Below are 14,425 nucleotides of genomic sequence, written 5' to 3'. Positions count from 1 at the left end.
AAATGTGGATCTGGGCCCGGATTCACGAAAGTTTTTGATCGCATGCGCTTTTTTAGTGATTGTTCAGTCAGTTTCACTAATTCGATTGGCGATTTTGCTATTGCTAATAGTTATTGAAGAAACAGCATGTTCACTTAGTAGGATGCTCTTGAGCGCTAGTTGGTTCATACTTGCAGGTAGCTTAAAGCTGCGCGAAAAACGAGGACCGCGAAAGAAACATACAACACACGACGAGTGCAGACGGCCAATTGTTTATTCATGAAATCAGAGTATCGGCTATTTCAAGGAGGATGCCCGGAACATGACCACATCGTCATTCACACTTGTGCAGACAACATAAGAGAATTCGGCAGACTAATTGTAACACAGCTGGTAGCGAATAAACATTCGGAAAGAAAGCGAACCAATCACTTCAGCACACAAATATTGAGCGATCAAAAAACGAGGACGGCACATGTCATAACGGTAACCAAAGTGTTGGCAATAAGTGGGGGAAGCAAAAAGCGTGGCGGTACCTATAAAACGTGGTTAAAAAACGGTCGACACTAGTGACGTAAAAACGACAAAAGATAACGAAGATGACACAATGAAAAGACAATACTTAAGCAAACTGAAGGCAAAGGTGAACCTATTAAATCCTGAACACTTGTGAAATGGCATGAGGGAAGAGTAATGAAACACGTTAATATCTGATGAAGCTCAACATGAACTCACGAAATCAGAAGTGGCTTCATAAAAATGTAATTTCTTCGTGTAAAACGAAACAGTAAGTGGGCTGACACACTTGTCACTATAGTTGTGGGTCATAGCGACTGCTTATGTAGTACGCAGTTTTAATGAAGTTATCATCACGTATTTGAATGAAGGCCCAAGGGTTTTCCATTGACATCGAAGACTTCTTCTACTTGATGCCGCATGAAGGTTTGTTTGGCGCAATAAGGCAGCAAATAGAAGAAACCGGGGAATGTGGCTTTCAGAACATGGCCAGGGGGAGCACAGATCACTTTCTTGAACTCTTAACCTTCTATCTGAGCTTCACTGAACTTAATAGAACATATTACGTACAGATGCCTGGGATTTGCATTGGTTCGTCGGTTGCACCTATTCTCTGCGACATATTTTTATCGATGTTCGACAAGCAGGTTGAACAACAAATTTCTAGTCAACATTTATCGCGCATTTTCCGATACGTGGACGATTACCTAGTCATACTTCAGCTGTCCGCGCAGGATAACCTTGGTGATGCCAGTAATTGCATTCTAGAAATATTTTAATCTGCCTCTGGAAGTCTCACCTTCACCCATGAGTTTGCCAGTGATAACTGCCTACAGTTCCTGGACTCAAAACTTCATCTCGACGCTAAAGACATCTGTTGGGGCCCTATAACGTAAAACTATTCCAATATGTTCCTATTCCAATCTCCTGACGTCAAATTTGCGCAACCACCAACGCAAGCACCCGGCGGTCACCCACAGGGTTGTCTGAACAGACCAATCGAACGCTCACCTCGCTCATAGGAGGTCACTTTTGTCTGCTTGAAAAACGAATAACATTGCCTACACTGAGCAGCTTGTCGCATCTAATTGGCTGACAAGAGGCGAGGAGAAAGCTCAAGTGGAGAGGGACTCACTGGGGCAGAGCCAGTACACTGAAAATCCCTAACCGGATGAAGAGGGTGGTGCCCGCGTCTGCGTTTGGTCGGCTTTCCCTTACTTAGATTATGGTAGCTGGTCAAAAATCGCGGCGGCATGCAACGGAAGCTTAAGAATGACGCTAAAACTGACCCTCAGCAAAGGATAGTTGGCAGAATGAGGTGCTAAACGAGCCGAAAGGGCTCGAAAACGATAGCCAAGCAAGAAGTTTTATTATACGCAAGTACACCCATGCTCTCCGGCAGGTACGAGTAGCCAGCGTCTCAGCGACCGGCGGCAGCCATCTTTTATTCCTTTCGGAACGGGGCAGTATGCGGCTATTCCGAAAGAAATTCAGTTTTTTCGGCATATTAATGCATCTTTATCGCATACACGTCACTTTGACGCGGTGAGTTTGTGCGGTTTTTTGACGTCGCGTGACAGGCAGGTGAAGTAGGTGCAGCCCGAAAACTTCTTACCAATAGCCGAGGGCTAATGGGAAAAAGGGGTCGAATCAGAAATAACCGTTTTTCTTTGTTCTGTCAAATCATGCATAATCAGTGTGTACACATAATATCAGATGGGGAAGTATCGCGGTTTTCGTGACTTAGTGTGACAGGCAGGTGAAGTAGGCGTAGTCGAAAAAAGATTTTGACCAATCATGGAGGGCTGATAGCAGAATCGGAATAGAAAAGTTTGGAATAGTTTTACGTTATAGCACCCTTGGTCTTACAATCTGAGGACGAAGAAGACCCCGCTGCCGTTTCAAAGCGCGCATTCCAAGCTCGCTATGAGCGCTATCATCACCCAGGCCTGCAAGTCCACCCTGGAGAACTCCTACGAACATAACAGATAAGCTAGCTTTATTCAGCCAGTGCAGCGCTTCCTTTCGGCTCGATATCCGAAGAATTTATTCACCAGCGTGTGTGCAAGCCTCTTGAAGAAAAGGAAAGGTGGCAAATAACGTAATGGCACTGTCAATAAAGGTAAACTGCAAGTTACGCCCTAAATCCATTGCGGTTCGCACAACATTAAGCAAGTGGCGAGTCGTTACGGTGTCAAGGTCGTCGTCTTGGTTGCATGTAAGCTCAGCAGAGTGTGCCCTTTGGTGACGCAAGGAAATGGGCGTAGGCCTCAGTGCACAATGAAGCACGATAAGCAGTTCACTGAGTGCATTTGTTGGGTTGTTTATATAATGCCCCTCACCTGTGACAGGTTCTACATCCTAAAACGTCAGTGCTTTAATGATAGGGCACGTGAACATCACTGGAATGTAAAGAATAATGCAGGAGGCACCTTAGCCCAACATTGGAAAGGATATAAAGGTAAAGGTGAGGGTAAGCAAGAAACTCCTTGCAATTCGATCTTCGAAAACACGACTTTATTGTTCAGATCGAGAGGCCAAACAGAAAGGGAGCATTATGCAAAATAGAAGTGAGCCGTGCAGACAGGACACAAGAGTAGAGAAGTGGACAACACGAACGGCGTTCGTGTTGTCCACTTTTCTACTCTTGTGTCCTGTCTGCACGCGTCACTTCTATTTTGCATAATGAATCCTTACCAACTAGCTCAGCTTTGTGTCGTTCAGAAATGGAGATTGTGGAAATGTTTCAGATTATAAACTCTAGCGACAAGTATGTCAGCTCGCCACGTGTTTCGCTTTTACACGAAGAAATTGCTTTTTCGGGAAGCCGCTTGTGAGTTCTTGAGATCGCGCTGAGCTTCGTCATATATTACCTTGTTTCATTACTCTTCCCTCATGCCATTTCACACGTTTTCTGCTTTATTAGTTTCACTTTCGCCTTTACTTCGGTTAATTGTTGTCTTTTATTTCTGTCATTTTCGTTATCTTTCGTCCTTTTTACATCACTAGTGTTGACCTTGTCGTAACCACGTTTTACAGGTACCATCGCGCTTTTTCATTCCCTCACTTATGGCCAAAACTTCGGTTACTTTTATGACATGTGTCGTCTTCAGTTTTTTATCGCTCAATGTTTGTGCGCACAACAGATTGGTGCGTTTTTTCTCTCATGTTTATTCCGTACAAACTGCGTTACAGTTGGTCTGCAGAATTCCCTTGTGTTATCTGCACAAGTGTGAGTGATGATGTGGTCATGTGGCCGGCATGCTGCTTGAAATAGTCCATACACTGATTTCGTGAATAAACAGTTGGTAGTCTGCGCTCGTGGTGTGTTGTGTGTTTCTTTCGCTGTCCTCGTTTTTTGCGCAGTTTTAACCTACCTTCAAGCATGTTCGGTTATGCATTTTCGGAGGACACACTAAGCTAATTTTCTTGGGAGGTCGAAGCGATTAAAATTGCTGAGAAGTTAACTGCCAGATAGCCACTAATAAATTACCCAATAACCTGTCGACCAAGTTGTCAAGCCTATCTAGCAAGTCTTTCACCGCAGGTTTTCAAGCGGGGTAAAAAAATAAACTGAAGCAAGTGGCTACAAGTGATCTAGGCAAACATTATCTACGGAATAGCGGCATTGCACTGTTGTGAAACACATCATAACGAGCATTTCAGGACCTCGAGAGCGTATAAACATGACAAGATGTGCAGAGAACAGGAGATGAATCGAAATGACACTGAAGGCAATTACAATATTTGACAGAGCTGAAACAACATATAGAGCACAATTGGCATGAAGTGGTAAACAAATTTTAACATGAGTACTAAGCCTTTAATTTTTCAGCTTATAAAGATGCAGCCACTGAATACAACGTACACTACCGAAGACAACGTGCCATCAGAAGGGAACTAATCGAAACGGATCAGAAAAAATTAGCAAAAAACATAAAAAGTGAAAATCACACCTGTAAATAAATGGGGAGTAGCACTCTGGGTATAAAACATACGGACGGGAGAAATGTTTACGCAATAATGTTCGCGTATTCGCATACTTGCATTTATAACATATATACAAATGGGAAAGCACGTGACGACAGCGATATGTGGTGTATGGCACTAAGCAATATGTAATAGAATGTGCTGTATTTGTATGCATGGGAAGTGCGTTAAGTTCCCGAGATGTAAAGCGGGGTTGGTGGAGATGACCGTTTCTTAAACAGAAGCTTTTTTCGCCTCTTCCTTGCAATTTTCCACTGCGGCTGCCGCTGCTGCTGTTTCACACACCGCGCCGGAGAGTGGCTGAGAACGTGCACAATATACATAGCAGGGGCGCGGGCGAGGGGCCTGTCAGACCTGTCCAACGAGCGCTCGGTTGCATGACCACAGTGGCCTCTGGGGCTCCCTGCCCATTGCCAGAATTCCCTCTGGAGCTCCCTGACTGTCGACACAGTGCCTTCTGGACCACTGTTTTACGCGCCAACTCCCCTCAAAAGCATTACTGGAACTGCAAAGCTTGCTTTTGCAATCCCGCGCAACAACAAAGATAAACGATAGAAATAATGGTAGCGAAGAAAGACGAAACGGAGAATGAGTAAAGGCAACTCTGTTACGAAACGCGCGTATAAAGACGTTGCCACTCTTCCATCACGGCAGCTTGTGTACAAGAGAGGAACACTAGACAGGCGAAAGGCGCCGTCAAGAAGCATGGCTCGTTTCGAGTCCCATAACATAACTTTTATTACTCGACATGGCTGAAGTAGTGTAGAATCAAACTAGAGAAATTAAATTCAAGGTTTGTTACTACACGTTTCCGCTATTTCTGAAAAATAAACACCCTAAAAGTTTTCCCCTGCGGAAAACTGACGGCGGGCATGCCGAGGCAATGCCCCATAAAAGTATCGAAGCGTCATGTCGACAATTCCAAGGCAAACTGCCACTTCAGCCATGATACAATGACTCGTGTGAAGCATGGCGGGCATGGCAGCTGCCTCAGCGGCAACATGCTAAGGAATCCCTTCTGTTTCGTACTGCAGGTTGTGACAGTTCTGCTGCAAACCGAGCCATCATCATGCGGTTGTTCTGCCGCAGCACCACGCAGCAATGAAATCCTGGGGGCGTATCCCATGTCATCGACACGTTCCGGTGACATTTCCCTCGTGGAAGATTCATCGCCGCCAACTATCATCACTGCATCTATGCGAACTGCGTCTACGTCGGACCACATGACCCGCTTCCCCGCTATACAAGGCCAGACCACACCGAGCTTCACCAGTGGGCATGGCAGCAGCCTCAGCGGCAACATGCTAAGGAATCCCTTCTGTTTCGTACTGCAGGTTCTCGCAGTTCTGCTGCAAACCGAGCCATCATCATGCGGTTGTTCTCCCGCTGCACCACGCAGCAATGAAATCCTGGGGGCGTATCCCATGTCATCGACACGTGCCGGTGATATTTGCCTCGTGGAAGATTCATCGCCGTCAACTATCATCACTGCATCTATGCGAACTGCGTCTACGTCGGACCACATGACCCTCTTCCCCGCTATAAAAGGCCAGACCACACCGAGCTTCACCAGTGGGCATGGTAACAGCCTCAGCGGCAACATGCTAAGGAATCCCTTCTGTTTCGTACTGCAGGTTAGTCAGTACTTACCTACTAAATGCTATCGAAGCGATGATCGCTTCTTAGTGCTGCTGCCCTGCCCACTATCTTTTTTAAATGTTCTCAATTATGTCTTTTCTATGCCAAGTGACTTGCTGGTATGTGGCGATATAGAAGCAAATCCGGGTCCTACAGAAAAAGAAATGCTTTCCCGATTGCTGATCGGCCAGGGAAAGTTGACCACATTTGTGGAAGCCTTGCAGAGTTCTCGAAACGATATTGAGAAGAACATTTCAGCATTGACCAAACGCATAGAAGGCTTCACAACACCTGGCCGGTTTGAACGCACTGAACAAACGTGTCAAAACAATGGAAGACACTGTTACGAAGGTTGATAAACAGCTATCTGCTCTCATTTTTAAAGTCGACGACTTAGAAAATAGGAGTCGCAGAAACAATTTAGTTATATACGGGCTACCTGGCGATGACGAAGAGACAGCAGCTGGGCTTGAAAGTAAGGTAGTGACTGAGGTCTTTCAGGACAAACTAGGATTAACTGTCTCTGGAAATGAGAGGTGTCATAGAATTGGTCGCAAATTTAAAGATAAGCAACGCCCCGTAATACTCAAATTTTTGGACTACCGAGAAAGGCGACAGCATTGAAATCCGCGCACAAACTAAAGGGTACCGAAATATCAATCTCTGAAGACTTTTCCATCAGAACGCGAGAAATACGAAAGCACCCGTGGAAGAGTGCCGCGCAAGAAAAGGCTAATGGAGCCAAGGTGAAACTAATGCACAATAAATTGTCCGTTGACAATGTAATGTACGGCTGGGATGAAGTTAAAGGTGCCCGTTATAAGCTGAGTAATAAAAATAACTGACAGCACAAGCCCATTCCTAAATCACTGAAAATACTAAATGTAAATTGTAGAAGCTTATTAAACAAAATCAGTGATTTGGAAGGAATTTTACTTTGCGAAGATCCTGACATCGTGGTCTTAACCGAGACATGGTTAAATGATACCATTTACGATAGTGAATTTGTGCCGGCTTCCTACAGTGTACTTCGGAAAGACCGTGGTGGTAAAAGTGGAGGAGTTGCCATACTCTTTAAAGAATATTTAAATATATTGAGCATGCCTGAAGTGCCTAATATTGAATGCATTTTCTGTATGGCATACCATAACAATGTCCGGTATATTGTGGGAGCACTGTATAGGCCGCTTGTTCTTGGATAACCTTAAAGATTATATGACAACCTTTATTAAGCCAAATGATCGCATTATTTTAACAGGCGACTTCAATTTGCCGGATATTGACTGGTCAACATTCGCACTCAAAACTCATAATGACGAATCAAGTGAGACAATGCTTGATCTAGCTTTCTCGTTTGACTTGACGCAAACTGTAGAGCACTCCAACCGAATACAGGGGAATTCAAAATCTATTTTAGACCTCTTCTTTGTTTCTGGAACAATCCTCGATACAACTTAATGTGTAGTGATGCCTGGTATCTCCGATCACCAGGCTGTTCTCCTAACCCTTTACGGTATGACTCTTGATAAAGTTTGCCCTAAGATGCATTTTAGAAACGTCTCCCGTGCTAAAGATGTTTCCATTATTGATGTTCTTTCCTTTAATTTTGATGCATTTTGTAATAACACTGTAAGTGTTCAAGAACTGTGGGACCAGTTCAAGGCCATGGTACATGAATGTACTGAATGTCTATTGTTAAAAAGAAAACAAAACAACCCATAGATTTCTCGGGCGACACTGCAGCTAAAAAGAAAACTGAAGCGCATGAAACAGAAAAGAAAAGAAAACATTTTCTCTCCGCAATTGGAACAAAATATAGCTTCCCTTAGTTCTCAGCTCAAAAAGCAAACGGACATTGACAAACAGCATTACTTCGAAAAATCTTTGCCCAAAATTATATCAGAGTCTCCTGAGAAATCCTGGCGTTCGGTTTCCCCAACCTCAAAGACCCATGATCAGTTTGAAATCCAAGGTGTTCTGGTCAGTGATGCACACGAACTATCTAATGCCTTCAATGAACATTTTAAATTCGTATTTACTAACGACAATAACATCTTTCCAAAATTTGAAGCCTCACTACCACCTTTGGAGGATCTTGTCATTAGTGAGCATGGTATCTTAAGTATGCTGCTTAACCTTGAGGTAAAGAAATCACCTGGACCTGACAATATACCTAATGCCTTTTTGAAAAGATATGCACAATGGACCTCTAAATATTTGTTTGTTTTACTTACAAGGTCCTTGTGTGAAAGTCCAATCCCAAGAGACTGGGGATTGCCAGAGTGAAACCGCTTCACAAAAGTGGAGACAAGCAATTGATCAAGAACTATCGCCCAATTTCGCTAACATCGACTGCTTGTAAACTACTTGAACACATAATTCACAATCACATATCAAGCTTCCTCGAAGCTAACAATTTCTTTACTAAATATCACCATGGATTCAGGAGGGGTTGCTCAACTTGTACACAGCTAGTAGAAACTATACATAATTTTTCCTCTTCAATTAACAATCGAACACAGATTGACGCCGTATTTATGGATTTCTCGAAAGCTTTTGACAGGGTCACTCACCAAAAGTTAATTTATAAGTTAGACACAATACTTCATAACAAACAATAAGTAAAGTGGATTTCAGCCTACCTTTTAAACAGGGACCAATTCGTTGTTTTTAACAATAATTGTTCTGACAAACTTACAGTTAACTCCGGCGTCTCTCAGGGCTCTGTTCTTCGGCCTCTATTGTTTTTGATATATATTAATGACATTGTGTCTAACATTCCTGTGAAAATTAGGCTTTACGCTGATGATTGTGTCATTTATACAGAAGTAAGAAGTGTGTCAGACCAAATACTACTAACTAGCACGTTGCAAAAAGTTTCTGCATGGTGTGAATCATGGCAAATGTCCATTAATTTTGAAAAAAAAAATGTATTGATGAGGATTACTCACAAAAAGAATGCCTTACCGTTTGATTACAGTATTAATGATGTGACAGTTGCAGAAGTAACAGAATACAAATATCTAGGGCTATGGGTCACTAACGATCTCAGCTGGAACAAACATATTGATTTCATAACGTGTAACGCTTTTCGTAAATTGTTTTTCTTAAGACGGGCATTGCGGTTATCCACTCCATCTATCCGCCTACTTGCTTACAGATGTATTGTCTTGCCTACCTTAGATTATGCTGCTATCATTTGGGACCCATTCACTAAGACTAACATAAACAAAGTAGAGAGGGTCAAAGGAGGGCTGCTCTGTACATATATAATAATTACCGACTTACATCAATAACACATTTTTAATCAAAGCTGGTCTGCCGACAATGAATGAGCGATATCGTTCTGCAAGACTTAAATTCATGTACCAATTAATTAAAGGACACTACAGAACCGAACTCACCCATTTATTTCATTTTTCATCTGGGTATACGACCCGACAACGACATCAAGTAACTTTAACTCCTTTTTGCATCCGTAATAACTGTTTTAAATACTCATTTCTTCCACGAACTATTACCGATTGGAATAACCTCACTAACAATGAAGTGTTGCAACCGTCACTGACACTATTCGCTCAACATATTGCCTAGTCTGGGTTACTGCATTTCATCACTTTACTGTTCTATTGTGTATTTTCTTTTTTACTGTTTGATATCTTGTTGAAATGTATTCATGATGCTGGCTGCAGAGCTTCAACCTGCACCCTTATTTCCCTTATTCCTTTTGTTTATATTTTGCCATTTTTGTGAAAGTGCTTAATTCTTTTTCCCGCCGTGCTATAATCCCGTTACCGGGATTGCAGTATCAATAAACAAACAAATAAATAAATAAATAAATAAATAAATAAATAAATAAATAAATAAATAAATAAATAAATAAATAAATAAATAAAGACAGTGAGAACCTTTTGGCAGGCTACGAACTATGGCGCACTACAACGGCTCGAGCAAACACGTCTCGCTGTGTGTTCTGTGTACTGTGAAGATAAATGTAAGCTCTCTACGCAAGGTAACAATAAATATCACCTCACGACCGTTGTATACGATCAAAACCGCCTCCAGATTCCACTAATAAACGCAAACAGCACAGGACGCGCCATTTACACCAGTTTCGACAGCGCGTGGGATCTGCATAACTTCTTAATATTTTTTGCCACAATTCTTAATTATTGATTAAGTTTGCCGACAGAGGTAGGTGGTGCCAAAAATTGACGCGTGCACCGGCGGTATAATTCCTTTACCTTTAGAAATTATAAATTCGTTACATTTTCTGTACTTGCATTTCGAGATGTCATTTGAATGTAGTTTATTTATCTTTTATTGAAAGAACCGTGGCAAGGCACCCCCAATGCAGCGAACGGAAACTTACAAAATCAGCAGTTTTTGCTTCCTGACATCAACACTAGAGAATCGCTCCCAAAGTTGCGTGTCTAGATAGTCCGGGATTTTTGTCGTAAATGGGGAAAGAAGTGTCATATTAGTCTCTACAGTAATCCTTCAGCATATTTGGAAATACCGCTACTTTCGGTTTTCCACCTCCTGCTCAAAAATTATGGTTTTACTCTGAAGCCCTTGACGTTCATGTGAAAGTCATGAATGAGGTGTGCCTCTCCTTACAGTTTCAGATTGAGGTTGTTTATGGGGCTTGTTAAATTTAGGCTGAACGCAGAGCTTCAGACTTGCTTGTAAGGGGACAGTAGTTGCTTGGGGCATTCCATCTGTTCGAGCGCTCCTTTTATTTCCTAAGGTTACACAAAAAAGCAAAAAAATTCTGCAGCCATCAAACTACTACGCGATACTTAAAGTCTACGAAATCAGATTCAGTCGCCTTTCAAGAATTATGAAACTGGCGGTCATTGAGCCTATGCGGCCTGATAGCTTTAGCAGCTATACAGCACGTATGAAAACAAAGGACATGCCCATGTATCTTCCGCAGAAGCCACTCAGTGTAATTATTTGGTCTTTGAGAATCGACCAATATAATCAGCTTTGTTTATTTGCCATTGTAGTTCTCTTAATACATCTGCACCAATCCCCCTCCCCCTTTAATTGCGACCGGGTTTTTTTGCCGCATTTAGAGCTGCACACGGAGAGAGAATTTTGTAACTCTCTAAGGAAGACCTGCCCTGTTTCTGTACGATGCGAGATATGGACTGAAGAAAGGAGCTTTACAATATAGCATTCGGGTATTATTATGCACTAGTTTCGTGGGCGAAAAGCTTGCGGAAGCTCTCTCGCCCTAGGGTTCCTGGGCAAAGTGGCAAAATCTTCGGCCGCCACGTCTCCTGACGTAGTGGCCAAAGTCCCAGCTGCTTCGTCGGCGCCTGAGACTTGTTAATCGGACCATGACGGACTCGTCTCCGGAGGTTCACAAAGATTTGTGGGCGCTGTGCCTTACGAGGTGATGTCGTGACACGGTTTTGGAACTGCAGTGTTTCATAATCCCTGCAGCCGGCTCCAACGAGAAAAATTCTTTAGCGCAAGCTTTTATGAAAAAGCCTCCTTGCAAGCCGAGTAGGACTTCTTCCTGCTCAGGTGCGCAAAGTCAGTCCGGAGTCCCCCACTATGGCGTGCTTCATAATCATGTCGGAGTTCTCACCCATAAAAGCCCAGCATTTTAGCTTTTAGTCTGGTAGCGCGCAACATACGAAAAGTGACGCTTTATTACGCACACATGCACTGCGATACCAACTGCCCCGAAAATGGATCAAAGGGACTAACTCCGCTCTTGTAGTGACTCGCTAACTGCGTGGTCATCACGCAGGCGAGGAGAGTCTCGTGGGTTGCACCGCTGGACAGCGGCGTTAGGGAGCACCAACACCGACAGATTGCCGCGTCCAAGGTTGCGGAATCTTACAGTGAACGGATCTGGTTCCTAGAGATCACTTCAGGGGCTGTTGGTGTCATGGTGCGTGACGCGCACTCACACATCGCTTTTATTCTGTCGTACACTAGGACCCAATCGTCAAAAGAAAAATAATTATGCACCATATAACGTGCTAAAAATGACCAAATGGAATGTTTTAGGACATGATTTTAGTACATGCTCATTCCCACCGAAACACATTGCTGAAATTTGGAAAAAAGAGATATTGTTTAAATATTCTTATTTTAATTAGCCAGGTGATACCACATAAAATATCTTGGTGGCGGAAAAGGGCTCATGACCGGCTACCATAAGGAGACGTATTCGTATATTCTACCAGCTTTCTATTAATGGCTAGACTAATGGTAGTGCGGACACCCTGTACACAGATGGTGAGAACTTGTGCTCATTCTACCGGCACACCGACAAATAGCAGCCACATTGTGACGGAAGACAGAAGAAGTGAAGTATGAGTTTGCGCGGGAACCAGCTAGCCTCGGTTGACAACGAATTTATACATCAGAAGAAGTTTTGAACATAACGAAGGCAGCGAGATATGGTATTTTTGAAGCAGATGACATGAGGCTACAAAGCACGGACATTCTCGTGGAGAAAAGTGGCATAAAACGCAAGTGGCTACAAGAAAACACGAATGGTGTAAAGCAGAAAGCAAAACCTGACTTGCGTCGTATTGTAAATTGCCAAAACTTTATCTGATTCAAAAGCCGAGTTCGATGTATTTAATCATCATGCCCACAACAAAAAAGAAAAAAACAAGCCAAAAACATCTTCAGTGCGAAATATATAGAGCACATCTCGAGTAACATATTCAATATCATATCTCTCACGGCGACTACACTGACGAACTCTTTGAGGAACCTAGGTGTTTCGCTTCCATTACGAAGCACGCGAGATGGCGGTCGATAGGGGAAAATGAGAGAACGGATGAAGCGTTCAGTCCTGATCACGTGGTGAGCCACTGCTCTGCGTACAAACCCCGCTGTCTGAACAGTGGCGGTGTCCTAGCGCCCAAAAACGGTGATAGGATACAGTGGCTGGTAACGCTTAAGCCATTTACCCACTGTTGTTCCATCGCCCTTTACCTGTCATTTCCGCTCTCCCTCTGTAGCTCCGCGTTAATGTGCTCGAGTCCAGCCAGCCGAGATTTATGGAAGATGTCAGGCACGAAAGGGGAGTCGAAATGTCACTTTACTGTGACAGATAGCTACGCAAGAACTAGCTGCCACCTTCTACCAGCGCGGATGCTGTCTCCAGAAGGGACAGAGTAAGTTCTGAAATGTGTTATATATCGGTTCGAGCAATTTCTCTAGTCTCGACTGTCGCCCCGGCAGAATAAAATAGAGCGAGAACTCCGAAGTGACATTTCAGAGAGACTTCTTCGTAGAGCAATGTCCAGGTAGATAGACAATATATAAAAGGTGAATTAAGATATAAGATTACGAACACACAACCTGTTCGTTGTACAGCGCGGGGTTTTTTATTTCGGTAAATATTTCTCTAATGTGGTTGTGTTTTCTTTTTTTATTTAGAACCCATCGAGGTCGAGTAGTGGCTATGACATTGCGCTGTTAGTCAGAGTGCACGGGCTCAAATTTCGACCACAGCAGCAGCATTTCAATGGCGGCGAAATGCAAAAAGCACCCATGCCCCGTCGATTGGGTGCACATTAAACACCACGAGGTGGTCTAAATCAATCCGTAGTCTCCCAGCGTGGCGTGCCTCATAATGGTATGTTAGCTTTGGCGTGTTAAACCCTTGAAATCGCGTATTTAAATGTTTCGTTTACAAAAACCTAAGTTCCATAAGTTAAGGTAGGAAACAGAGCGAGTGGGTACGCGTTCATGATGTAGTATGTGCCATGGTCACAACTGCACGACGGACGACGAAAGTATAAACAGGACATTCTCATGTCCTGTCCTTTATCTGCCGTCCAATTCTGAGTGCTGTGCAAACTGCGTCATGAATCGATAAGTTAGCCACACATAGCTCTTGAGAGGACAATAAAAGAAAACAGTTTAGGGAGTCTTATGGAGTCCTAATGTTACGAAACTCAAGCATAACGCGAACACCACGTAAGCACTTAGCTTGTTCAAAGAAATATTTTATGGCGAATTTCCTTGTTTTAGTATTCAACGCTTATTTAGAAAACAGCATCGACATCGCTTTGATGATATTTCGCTTCTTTAATTTGCTGTCATGCAACCAAATACATTGCAAAGTCTCCTTCTATCACTAGTTCAATAAAATACATATAAATGTAGCCATCACAGAGGCTCTGCACGAGCAAAGCAAAACTGAGATTAATTGCTGTCCAGCTTTACCTGTAATATATTAGTACACGCATGCGGCATACTTGTCTTGCACGATGAGCGCAGGCGCCCGTACGAAAAAGACGAAGTCCTCCCGCGTCTC

The sequence above is a fragment of the Dermacentor albipictus genome, chromosome 5 (genome assembly GCF_038994185.2).
Source record: "Dermacentor albipictus isolate Rhodes 1998 colony chromosome 5, USDA_Dalb.pri_finalv2, whole genome shotgun sequence".
NCBI lineage: Eukaryota > Metazoa > Arthropoda > Arachnida > Ixodida > Ixodidae > Dermacentor > Dermacentor albipictus.
The sequence above is the reverse complement of the archived record's forward strand: the minus strand, read 5'-3'. Positions refer to the sequence as shown.